Below are 13,398 nucleotides of genomic sequence, written 5' to 3'. Positions count from 1 at the left end.
GTGAACGGGATAGAAACTCTAGTGTTCATCCATAATACACAACCACTACCTAAATTATGACCTAAAAATTTGAAAACATAAGTTGTAGTTGAAAATTACATAAAACAATCTCCTAAATCAAAGAACTCGTGTCTAATTAGTAAACCCTAAAGATAGTAGCTAACATAGAGTAATTGAAGCTCCACATGAAGTAATTTAAAGTTCCAGTTACTTAACTAAAGTTTATCTCGTCTTTAAGGAAGCATGAGTTGCACTTAAGTTCATGAAATATTTATAGACTCCAACTTTTAGTACTATTAATGCAATTATATTTCATATGAGTTTGTCATAAATCAAACTATGGTACATTCAATACAACTTCATTTTCTTGTCATACGAAGCAAAATAGAAGAATTAAATCAAACAAACTGACGAACTGAGCCGAATAAATCCAACCCAACCCAAACTGATTAGTTTGATTCATTTGTTGGGTTGTAGTTTATTCGAAATTAGAACAATTCAACATTACATGCCTTACTTACAAGTAAAATACTAGACCATCAACTTTTTGTTTTATAGTCCAACAACGCTCAAGAAAATAGATTTCAAACTTGAGAGAAAAAAATATATTGAGTAGGAGTTAAAAATGTTGCATTTTTTTTAGAAAGGGCATTTGGTCTAGTGGTATGATTCTTGCTTAGGGTGCGAGAGGTCTCGAGTTCAATTCTCGGAATGCCCCTATGTTCATTTCTCAAAAGATGAGCCTTAGAGAAAGATAATGCTCTTATTAATATCATTTACTTGTGTACTCCATGATATATGTCTATAGTCCATAATAAGGGCATTTGGTCTAGTGGTATGATTCGAGGTCTCGAGTTCGATTCTTGGAATGCCCCTCCAAAAGATAAAAATGACAATTTTGAAAGAAAAAAAAAACAAAATGAAATAAAAATAGTTTGTTTAGTCATCAATGGGGCCTAACCCAAAGGAATGCGTGGCAATGCACAACTAAGAATTACTAGGTCCTTTGTCACAATCCTTGTTGTCTCAATCCTTCCCTATTGTCACATTCCCATCCTTGTTGTCTCAATCCTTCCCTATTGTCACATTCCCAATTACCATAGAGATCTTCGGCCTAACGATAATGGAACTTCAAGCCCATTTAATCAATCCGCTTTGTACCTTATTGTTGACCGAATCGGATGCACGCCAAGCCTAAACTCTCTCTCAGTCACCCGGAGACGAAAGGAAGATCAGATCCGAAGTTTACGAATCGAAGAAAAGGTGGATCTGAGTTCTACAAGCTTTCATTTTAAAAAGCATCGCTTGCCTGCGGTACTTTATTCAGGATGTGCAACAATACGGTCATCTCTCAGTCGTGTATAGAGAATTCCTTAATCATTTCCTTGGCGGATAACACAAATGAAATCGCTTCCCTGACCGCCCATCTTATGAGTCCATTCTTGTCTTGTTGGTTTGTTGTACTATTCTATACCTCTCTCGATTGATAGAAAGACGTTCGGGAGCTGGGAGGGCCTATCGTGAGGGAACTTTCCTTTTCACGGTAGACAAAGGTAAAGCGGGAGCTGCATATGTCCACTGTGATCAAGGCAGAGCGACTCCATCTTTAAAAGATGTTGGTTTTATCGAGACTTTTAGATCCGCTTTCGTTAAAGAAAAATAGGAGCTCTTGGTTTGGCCGATGTCGATTCGTATGGCAATGCGGACTCGACTCAGCGTATCTGTTTTGGGTATGTTGTCCGCTAAAGGTTTTAAGAAAGGGGGTACAAATTTTTTACATAGGTCATCTGTGGTCACAATCCTTTTAATCTGTGGTCACAATCCTTTTAAGGAAGATGCTCCCAAATAATCGGAGAAAATTAGCCTTTAAAGAAGTTTCACAATGCAAGAAGAGGCAGAACAGAGAATAGGAGTGAGTCGTGCAAGAAAGAAAGAACTAGTAGGTTTAATTTGGGTTCGTTTGAACTAAAAAATGAACAAAAAATTTTCAAACGAACCCAAATTTAAGACTCACTAGCCCAAAGTCCATATGTTGTAAAAAAAAAAACCTTCCGCGGCCCAACCCTTATTCGCAGTCCGCATCCAACAATTTCTTTTTCAACCTACACGTATGCTCCAGGCCAAACTCACGTAACTAGTCAGAAGATGCGGCCCACAACTGAATGGAAGACAAGTGTCACAATCGCACTCTTGCAGTAGTGAGACAATGATTATGTGACATTTGTTCTAATCCAATGAACAAGTCAACCATGCAAAATTTAGACTGCACGAACAATAGCAGTGTATGCTCGAATCACGTTTAGAAGAAATATTTTAGAAAACGTGACCGAGGAAATACATTCAAAACAATTTCAAATAAAGCAATGTTATAAGCTAAAAGTGAAGAAACAACAACTGGTCACGTTCTCCTATAGTACATTTTGGGACATTTTAGTCCTGATGGGTGTAGATATGATTTTGAGGACTAATCATACACCCCGTATTGGCACAACAATAATAGTAAAGGCCTATCTAAGATGAAAGCAAGTAAAACGTGTTTGGAATGAGCATGCCACCATGAACCACATATCGTTTACAGGAATAGCTGAGACATCTAACATGCAGCCACAGGCAACATGCCTTGGCCAATCATGACCGCGACATCTGCCCTTACACAATTTGTCAATATCTCTATCAACCGGCTCTTCATAAACTCAACGTTGTAGGATGAGGCTGACTTTCGGTCTCGCGACGCGCTTCTAGCTGATCTCAATATTGAGGAGTCTTTTCCAACCTACTAGGAGCTATTGAAAATCACTTCACGGTTTGTTAACTCTTCAAGTCTTCTCTGTTGGTGTCTTTCCTACTTTCTTCGCTTGAAACAATTTCTTCTTTGCATGACGTCATACGACCTGCTTTTACTTGATGTTTTCTTGGTCGGAATAATAACATTTCAAGTTACTTACGTGGACAACAGGGTTAGTCTGTATCCATAGGAGCAATTGGATCCTAAATGATGTCTTCCTTATCTTGTGGATAACTTCGACTAGTCCATAGAATTTTCGCACCAGTCTTTGGTTCTTGTTGCTTTGAACTCAAAGTTGATCTAACCTTAACTTATCATAACTCTCTATTTGCTTTGAAATTATCGTGGAAAGTACGGGGATCAATACCTTGCATCTCCAATTGAATCGATTACTAAATATATTATTTCTTTTCAATTTTTTCTTATTTAGGACATAATGAGCCGGGATAGTTTTTCATTTTCAGATGACGAGATGTTTAGGACTTTGTGACATAAGAATTTTGGGGATATAGCTTAGATGGTAGAGCACTCGCTTTGCATGTGAGAGTTATGGGGATTGATACCCTGCATCTCTAGATTTTCTATATTTTCACTATTATTAATGATGGGAAATTTAGGGTTTTACGATGCAAGAATTGTGGGGATGTAGCTTATGATGGAAAATTTAGGGTTTTATGATGCAAGAATTGTGGGGATAGCTTAGATGGTAGAGCTCATTTAGCATGCGAGAGGCAAAGGGATATCCCCATCTCCAAAAGAAACTATTTGTTATTAATATTTTACTTCTATTCAACCTTTCCTTATTTATGACATAATTAGCGGAGATATTTTTTCATTTTCACTAGAATTGATGACGGGACATTTAGGGTTTTCTAATATAAGTATTGTGGGAATGTAGCTTAGATGGTAGATTGCTTGCTTAGCATGCGAGAGGTATGGGGATCGGATCGATACCCCATATCTCCAAAAGAAACTATTCGTTATTACTATTTTATTTCTATTCAATTTTTCCTTATTTATGACATAATGAATAGCGTTATTTTTTTTTATTTTCCTTATTATTGATGACGAGATGTTTAGGATTTTGTGACATAAGAATTTTGAGGATATAGCTTAGATGGTAGAGTGTTTGCATCAAATGTGAGAAGTACTGGTATCGATACCATGCATCAACAAAGTAAACGATTACTAAATAAATTAGTTCTTTTAAATTTTTCCTTACTTACGACATAATGAGCGGGGATAGTTTTTCATTTTCAATATCATTGATGACGGGAAGTTTAGAGTTTTTTTATGTAAAATCATGGGAATGTAGCATGCGAGAGATACGGGGATCGATACCTCGCATCTCCAAAAGAAACTATTCGTTATTACTATTTTATTTCTATTCAATATTTTCTTATTTATGACATAATGAGTAGCGATATTTTTTCATTTTCACTATTATTCATGATGAGAAGTTTAGGGTTTTGTGAAGTAAAAATTGTGGAGATGTAGCTTAGATGGTAGAGCGCTCGCTTTGCATGCGAGTTGTACGGGGATTGATAACCCGCATCTCCAAAAGAAAGTATTTAATTTGTTATTATATTTTTTTCATTTTCACAATTATCGATGCCTCGCATCACCAAACCAAACTATTTGTTAATATTTTGATATTTTTTTATTTTCACTATTATTGATGATGGGACATTTAAGGTTTTATGATGTAAAAATCAAGGGGATGTAGCTCAGATGGTAGAGCGCTCGCTTTGCATGCGAGAGGTACGGGGATCGATACCCTGCATCTCCAGAAATAAGACTATCTATTATTAAAAATAGATTATTTCTTTTTCCTTATTCATGACATGTTGGGTAGCAATATTTCTTCATTTTCACTATTATTGATGACGGGAAATTTAGGGTTTTGTGATGCAATGATTGTGGGGATGTAGCTCAGATGGTAGAGCACTCGCTTAGCATGTGAGAGGTACAGGGATCGATACCCCGCATCTCCAAAAGAGAGAAATTATTTTTTTAAGTATGAGTTAATTTAAAATGTTATGTATAAGGTGGGTACGAGAGAAAAAGAAAAGATACTTATATAAGGATTTATATCATTATCGCTATGCCATTTTTATAGATAAAAGAGAGTAATGTCCGAGAAGCACATATAGAGAGAGGACTTATTGTAAGTAAAGAAAGCAATCTAGTAGTTGTACTGCTACTTATGGAGAGGGAATTTGAAGAATTCCACAAAAGATAAGAGCTTATAGGATGGCGGTAGCGTCCGATGCATATGACGGAACTTCTTCACAATTGCAATATCTGACCAATGAATGTTATTGTCATTTATAGCTTCTATCACAATAATATAAAATTTGGGGTCAAAGCCTATATGGGACTGAAAAGACTATTCACCACACACTTGTAAATTAAATTATATCTACCACCTCTGAAATTTTCCACGGGAAACCTTCCAACAGCTTGCACTTCTTCATCATTGACATCCTTAATTGGAACTAGATTTTAAGGCAAATCTTCTCCACGACTCACTTTGGAACACTTTTATAGATAGTTTCAACAAACTTACTTTGCTCGTGAATACTTTGGAGTTCAATATTTATAGTTGGAGAACGCTATTCAAATTGATATGGTCGAATCTTACAACAAAGTCTAATTGAGCCTCCCTCTATTAGGAGATAGCTTCGAATCAAATTCCTTAATTTGGACAATGGTTGCATTGTTTTAGTCAAACAACCAAGACTAATGTATTACCAATAGTATAAACATTTTGTACGTGTATTTTCTTACATATTAACAATTGTATACAAATAATAATTAAATTTATGAGTAGAAGTTTGGATGGAGTTTTATTAAATAGGTAATCATAAATTATATCTAAAAATATATAAGTTTTTTTTTTCTTTTTATATACATTTAGGAGAACAAAACAAAGATTAAAAAAGATGTCATTCATGCCATGTTTTAATTTTTATTCTTTCTTATTTCTCAAAGATTAAAAAAAAATTAAAAAAATTATCCTCTCTCAAATATGGCACAGCACAACACAGATGAGGGTAACATTTTTTTATTTCTCTACTATATTAGGCCCTTTGGTTTATTGGCCTTACAAGATGGAGACATGAAGTTTTCTATGTTTGAAATAAATTTGGTTTTAATGTTTTCGGGTTAGCATTGGTATCATCAAAACTTATTTATTTCTTTGAAATGTTCGAGTTTACAATTTACATGTTTTCATTTTTCTACTTTGTCTGCCTGCATTTAGAAATGAAGCAAAATTAGTTTGAGGGTTCTAGGCAGATTGTTATAATTCTAATTTTTAACTAAAAAAAAAAATAGTCTCGTTGTCACCCTTAAAACTACCCTATAGGTATAATCGACCTATTATTTGTTGGCATTTTTTCCTTAATCTTTTGATGATAACAAACCTACCTTCAATTATTAACAATTCTCAGTATTTTTGTCCACGGTGTAAGGTTGGGAACAACGATTTCTTGGTTCACTCAAATTAGAGATAAAACGAAGAAGTTCCAGTCAAAACAAATACCCGACGTGATGATATGGTGGCAAAATTGACACTATGGACCAACCAAATTCAAAACAAGATACCTGACGTGATGATATGGTGAAAAAATTGATGATGTGGTGACAAAATTGACATCATAGATTAGCGGCAAAATTGACATCATAGACCAATCGAAGTATGACATTTATAAATTTGGTATAGTAACAAGGTGGAGTTTTCAATTACATTTATAAAAGTTTTCCATTACTTTTAAATTATAAAATCATTTCAATTACATTTATAAAAGTTTTCGGTTACCTTTTAAATGGCAAGAAATTATAAAGATTTCATTTACATTTATATGTATATATAATAAAATGAATTTAAAATATTTTTAATATTTATTGAAAATAATATATATATATATAAAAATGAAACATGTGGTCTATAATTTTTTATGATACATTTAAAAATAAATAAATATTATTTTTCGTGTTGCACGTTTCGGTTCACGTTTTAGTGGTCCGTATCAATTCCTATTTTTACAACTTGATCACTATTTAAACTCATCACCTCTTAGTATTTTTCACAGCACAACACACAGAACATTTGTTTCCACAATCTAAATTTTTTTAAAAAAGCCTCCATTGTTGCTCCCTACAAAACTTCCAATTTTATTCTTTTTATCTTATTCCTGAGAGAGATGTCTATTATTTAAGAGTGTTGTGGTGTGTTTCTATAAGATTTCAGACAATTGTACTGGTTTGATCCTAAGCCGTTGAAAGGATTGAGTTTGCTCTTGAACTCGTAAAAAGAGCGGTATACCGGTTTGATCCTGAGCCGTGAAAAGGATTGAGTTTGCTCTTGAACTCATAAAAATAGCGGTGTACCGGTTTGATCCTGAGCCGTGGAAAGGATTGAGTTTTCTCTTGAACTCGTAAAAAGAGCGGTGTACCAGTTTGATCCTGAGTCGTGGAAAGGATTGAGTTTGCTCTTGCAGTCGTAAAAAGAGCGGTGTAGCGGTTGGGCTCTGATCCGAGGAAAGAGTCAGAAAGTTTTATTCAAAGTTTTATTCAAATTCCCACTATAAAACTATGGTGTTATATTTTCTAACCCTTTTCGTTCTAAATTATTGTTAAGTTTTATTGCATGGTATCAAGTTTGATTGTTATTAAAAAAAAAAATTTAATAATTAGATTGTTGAAACCCTATTCACCCCTCTAGGGTTGTCATATCGATCCAACATTATCCTTCCACCAATAGGAGCAAAGGCAACGTTACTATGTGAAAGTTTCATGTCATTTATTCAACAATAAGGGTGTTAGCATGCATTTGGAAATGAACCCATATTTAAAAAATTTAGATAAAATAGAAAAGAATTGTTATCTCAAAGACAATGATACTATGTGAAACTAGCCTCAAGATTCTTCCTTAACTCTTAGGGGCGGTAAACCAACGGTTCCTTCACCCAAGACCCATGGCCCAACTCCCAACATGGAAGGGATAATCTAGAGAATCATTCCAAGAACCCTAACGGATGGGTTACAAACTCACATTATCAAGCTCGACAACAAACAATGTCGCCGGCAAACTTAGGAAGACTACATGAAATTACGAATATATCAATGTAGGATTTTTTAATTTACCGAGTTTTAAAATGTTAAATTATGTGAAATTACTGGCAAAGAAGAATATTTTAGAGAGCTCTTCCTTTTTATTTAAGATTTTGATATTTATGAAAAGAGAAAATGAATAAAAATAGGAGACATTTTATAGATTTAGGAGGAGTAAGTGAAAACAAAAAGGGAGACCCATTTTCGGTGGGTTCTCGAGGCACGGATTGCAAGTTAAAACAGGTTGAAAACAAAGTAAAATGTTTTCTCGAAATAAAAAAAGAATTAAAATATAATGAACATATATATTTACATTATATTCGAAATAGAGTTTATAGGTTCATAGTACAAAATAAGGGAAATGTTGAAAAAAATAATTTTAAAACATAAAAAATAGTTGGTGTTGTTTAATTGTAAGTTGGGCAACTACTCTTAATTAAATGAAAGATATGGAGTATATGGAGTACAAAGTTGACTAATTATAAGATTTTAACCATGTTCATAGTGGGTGCTTGGATACCACACTCTTTTCTTAATGTACATGGAATCGGTAATTATTCTTATTTCTTTTCCCTTTAGACACTCGGTGGTCGGGAGTAAATCGAACAAAGTGTCTGTCCAAAATAAAAGGGCCCAACCAAATTTGAACTGGTGACCTCTTGATCTGCAGTCAAATGCTCTACCACTGAGCTATGGACCCATTTTGCATGATTTCAACTTTAGTGACTCATTCTACAGAGTGTCAATCCAAAAGTGTAAAAAGTGTCTGTCCAAAATAAAAGGGTCCAACCAAGTTCAAACGGGTGACCGGTCAAATTCTCTACCACTGAGCCATGGATCCATTTTGTAGGATTTTAACCTTAGTGACCCCGTAGACATAGTGTCGGTCCAAAAAGTGTAACAAATTTCTATCCTAGATAGAAGGGCCCAACTAGGTTCGAATTGGTGACCTCTTGATCTGCAATTAAATGCTCTAACATTGAGCTATGGTCCCATTTTGTATGATCTTAATCTTAATGACCCCTTCTACAGATTATCGGTCCAAAAGTGACCCTACCGAATCGACTATGGACCAATTTTGTATAAATTGGTGGATTACCTATCTGGAATTAAACACAGGTCGTTAGATTCAAAGTCGAAAGTGCTAACCACTACACCATAGAACCACTCGTTAAACTTTATTTTGGCAGCGATTTTGATAAGCGTCAACAACGCTGGATTTTGCAAAGCTAGAGGTCGTAGTATGCTTACAGACTTTCACAAGGTGTTTTCAACTTCTTTTATAGGTAATTGAACTTTTGAGTCCATGTTGGATTAGTATGAGTTTAAGAAGACAGAGGACAGAAGAGAGACTTTGTTAGAAACTCACCCATAGGTAATCTCCCAAGATGTTTTCAACTTCTTTTATAGGTAGAATTTTAGAATCAAACCACAACAAAATTTACTTCTATCTAGCAAAATTATTTTTTGTTTGAAACAAGATTATAGATAAATTTAAAATCCAAGAAAACGGATCTGAGTTTGATATTATTTGATTTTGGGTATGGACACAACTAGCTGATTTCTTTTGATTACATTAATGAATGTATGTAGATGTTTACAGTGTTGATCTTAATGGTTTTAGAAAATATCAACACATTATCAATATAAACTATCGAAATTTTTTGAAAGGATTGAAAATATCATTCATAATCTTCTGAAATTCGGATGGAGCGTTTGTTACCCTAAATGACATGACGTTCCCCTCATATTTTCTAATTGGACATTAAATGCTATTTCATATTTGTCCTTTTAAGAAATTAGAATTTTCCGAAATCCCAATTTCATGTCGAATTTTATAAAAACATTTGACTCTAAATTCTTTTTATCAAATCATTTTTGTTTTGGATTGGATATCTTATTTATTCTAAAACCTTATTCAAAGGTTTGCAGTTAATTACTGGTATCAGAATTTCTAGTTTTTTTTCACCATGTTGTTGACCTAAAATGTCAGAAATGACCACCTACTCTTTGGAGACCTTATCAGTTTCCTCTACAAAATATCACCTAAAATGTCATAGTATTTAGTGTTTGGTACTTTTTAATTTAACCCTAGGGTTCTATTTACAGTGAACTTGTGATTATTTTTGTCAAATTATATATTTGAATACCTAATAAATTAAGATATAATATCTTATTTAAATAATATTAAAATGTGGTAGAATATCATAATATATGTTTAATTAATATGAATATCATTCAAATTTCAAATATATATTTTTATTTAATGTTTATGATACACATCAATTATTTTAATATTTAACATATCAAATACGTTAATGTGTTTTGATATTATACTTCAAGACTATAGGAACTTTCTCAGAGGACCTGAGAGTTACATCGGCCCACAATGCATCTCATGGACGATGCAAAACTATGGTGGCGCTTGAAGGTGAATTGTATGAAAAACTGGTCATGCACCAAAAAATTATGGGAAGACCATTGATGGAATTGAAGCAATCGACGCTCCCTTGTATGGGTTTCCAATCAAAGACCTAATGTTTGATGTTGACTCTTTTGAAGAAAGAGCCACGTGATCGAACAACAAGAAACGTGGCGGTATCTCTGAGAACTCTATCACACACATAAAAAAAACGTGTCAAAGACATTACACAGAAAATCTGGCTTTCATCGAGGAGACCCGAGTTTGATTCTCGACAATGAAATTTTATTTTCTTATTTCTTTTATTTTATAGTTTCATCTTTTGTCACTAATTATATTTAAACTTTACCTAGGTTTGAGAAGCACTATAATGGATGAGTTCAATAGTATCTTAAATTCAAAAGACTTTTATGAACTTGATTTGAGAGGCACTATAATGGTCAAGTTCAATAGTACCTTAGATTAAAAAGACTTTTATGAACTTTGAACCTTTAATAGTGTTATGTCATAGATATTTGGTTCAATTTCAACAAGTGAGGTTGAGGTCATTCAAATGGTTAATGTGATAATTCGGTCATTTTCAAGGTCTCTTTTGTTGAACGCCATCATGGCTGAGATGACTGAGATGAGCACCAGAGTGAGTTTGACAAGGAGGGTCGTAGAGAACCACACCCCAAGCCAAGCTCATGTTGGGCTTAACAAACTGAAAATCCAAAAACACAAACCCTTAAATGGGAACCAGGATGCAAAGGAATTAAAAAAACTTTATTTTTGACGTTGAACACTACTTGAAGGTTACAGGAACTTGCTCATAGGACCTAAGAGTTACGTTGGCCACAATGCATCTCATGGACGGTAGCGCTCGAAGGTGGATGATATAAAAAATGGGTCATGCACCATAAACTCATGGGAAGACCGTTGATGGAATCGATGCAATCGATGCTCCCCTTGATGGGTTGCCAATTAAAGACCTGACGTTTGATGTTGACTCTTTTGAAGAAAAAGCCACACGATCGAACACCTCAAAATGTCGTGGTAGCTCTAAGAACTCTATTATACGACCTGAGAGTTGAGGGCTACAGGAACTTTCTCATACGACCTGAGAGTTACATTAGCCACAATGCATCTCATGGACGATGCAAAACTATGGTAGTGCTCGAAGGTGAATGGTATAAAAAATGGGTCATGCACCATAAACTCATGGGAAGATCGTTGATGGAATCGATGCAATCGACGCTCCCCTGGATGGGTTGCCAATCAAAGACCTAACATTTGATATTGATTCTTTTGAAGAAAGAGCCACAGAATCGAACAGCTCGAAACGTCACGGTAGACCTGAGAACTCTAACACACATAGGGAAGGACGTGTCGAAGAGTTAGACATTAAGCAAAAGATCATGCTAAAACTCATCAGCGATCGGACAAAATATTTCAGGACATCTACACCAAAAATCCATTGTCGTCCAGCGGTCAGGATATCTGGCTTTCACCCAGGAGACCCGAGTTTGATTCCCGGCAATGGAATGTTATTTTCTTATTTCATTTTATTTTATAGTTTCTATCTTAGACTAAAAAGACTTTTTATGAACATCGTACCTTTGTCAGAGTTATGTTATAGATATTTTGTTCAATTTCAAATGGTTAATACGATAATCCAGTCGTTTTCGAGGTCTCTCTTGTTGAACGACATCATGGTTGAGATGAGCAGGTGATTCAAATGGTTAATGCGATAATCCAGTCGTTTTCGAAGTCTCTCTTGTTGAACGACGTCATGGTTGAGATGAGAAGGTGATTCAAATGGTTAATGCGATAATCCAGTCATTTTTTAGGTCTCTCTTGTTGAACGACGTCATGGTTGAGATGAGCACTCGAGTGAGTTTGACAAGTTTGGCTGTAGAGAACCACACCTCAAGCCAAGTTCATGTGGGCTTAACAAACTTAAAATCCAAGAACACAATCCCTTAAATGTAAACCGGGATGCTAAGGAATTAAAAAGCTTTATTTTTTACGTAGAACAATACTTGAAGGTTACTGTTACTTGCTCATAAGACCTAAGAGTTACGTTGGTCACAATGCATCTCATGGATGATGCAAAACTATGGTGGCGCTCGAAGGTGAATGCTATAAAAAATGGGTCATGCACCATAAACTCATGGGAAGATTATTGATCCAATCGATGCAATCGACAATCCTTTGGATGGGTTGCCAATCAAAGACCTGATGTTTGATGTTTGATGTTTACCGTTTTGAAGAAAGAGCCACACGATCGAACAGCTCGAAACGTCGCAGTAATTCTGAGAACTCTATCACACACATGAAAGGACGTGTCGAAGAGTTAGACATTACCCAAAACATCATAGTAAAACTCTTGAGCGATTAGACAAAAGACTTTAGGACAGCTACACCAAAAATTCATTGTTGTCCAACGGTTTGGATATTTGGCTTTCACCTAGGAGATTCTGGTTTGATTCTCTGAAATTGAATATTATTTTCTTATTTCTTTTTATTTTATAGTTTCATCTTTTGTCACCAATTATATTTAAACTTTACCTCATTTTGAGAGGCACTTTAATGGTCAAGTTCAATAGTATCTTAGATTAAAGACTTTTATGAACATCGTACCTATGTTAGTGTTATGTTCTAGATATTTGTTTCAATTTCAACAAGTGGGGTTGAGGTGATTCAAATGGTTAATGCGATAATCCGGCTATTTTCGAGGTCTCTCTTGTTGAACGCCATCATGGTTGAGATGAGCACCCGAGTGAGTTTGACAAGGAGACTCGAATTTAAACTTTACCTACGTTTGAGAGGCACTATAATGGTCAAGTTCAATGGTATTTTAGATTAAAAAGACTTTGTTAGTGTTACTTTGTACCTTTGTTAGTGTTATGTTATAGACATTTGGTCAAGTTCAACAAGTGGGGTTGAGGTGATTCAAATGGTTAATGTCACTTTATTTGATTCAAATTGTTAATGTGATAATCCAGTTGAATAGTTACAGGTGCGGTGAACGTGAAGATTAAACACGTGACCTTCTGAGCTATCCCTGCTAACATTAAAAATAAAAATTCAC

The 13,398-nt window shown here is 34.7% G+C and overlaps 3 non-coding genes across 3 annotated transcripts; 2 read left to right on the top strand and 1 right to left on the bottom strand.

The window, feature by feature from the left end:
* Positions 1-646: 646 nt before the first annotated feature.
* Positions 647-718, top strand: TRNAP-AGG (transfer RNA proline (anticodon AGG)). The gene has a single exon. It is a non-coding gene; the product is annotated as a tRNA-Pro (tRNA).
* A 3,783-nt stretch (positions 719-4,501) lies between these two features.
* On the top strand, positions 4,502-4,574 carry TRNAA-UGC (transfer RNA alanine (anticodon UGC)). The gene has a single exon. It is a non-coding gene; the product is annotated as a tRNA-Ala (tRNA).
* A 3,957-nt stretch (positions 4,575-8,531) lies between these two features.
* Positions 8,532-8,603, bottom strand: TRNAC-GCA (transfer RNA cysteine (anticodon GCA)). The gene has a single exon. It is a non-coding gene; the product is annotated as a tRNA-Cys (tRNA).
* Positions 8,604-13,398: the final 4,795 nt, after the last annotated feature.

The sequence above is a fragment of the Cucurbita pepo genome, unplaced genomic scaffold, assembly GCF_057944985.1.
Source record: "Cucurbita pepo subsp. pepo isolate OVF unplaced genomic scaffold, ASM5794498v1 scafford_2, whole genome shotgun sequence".
NCBI lineage: Eukaryota > Viridiplantae > Streptophyta > Magnoliopsida > Cucurbitales > Cucurbitaceae > Cucurbita > Cucurbita pepo.
This window is presented reverse-complemented; position numbering and strand designations above follow the sequence as displayed.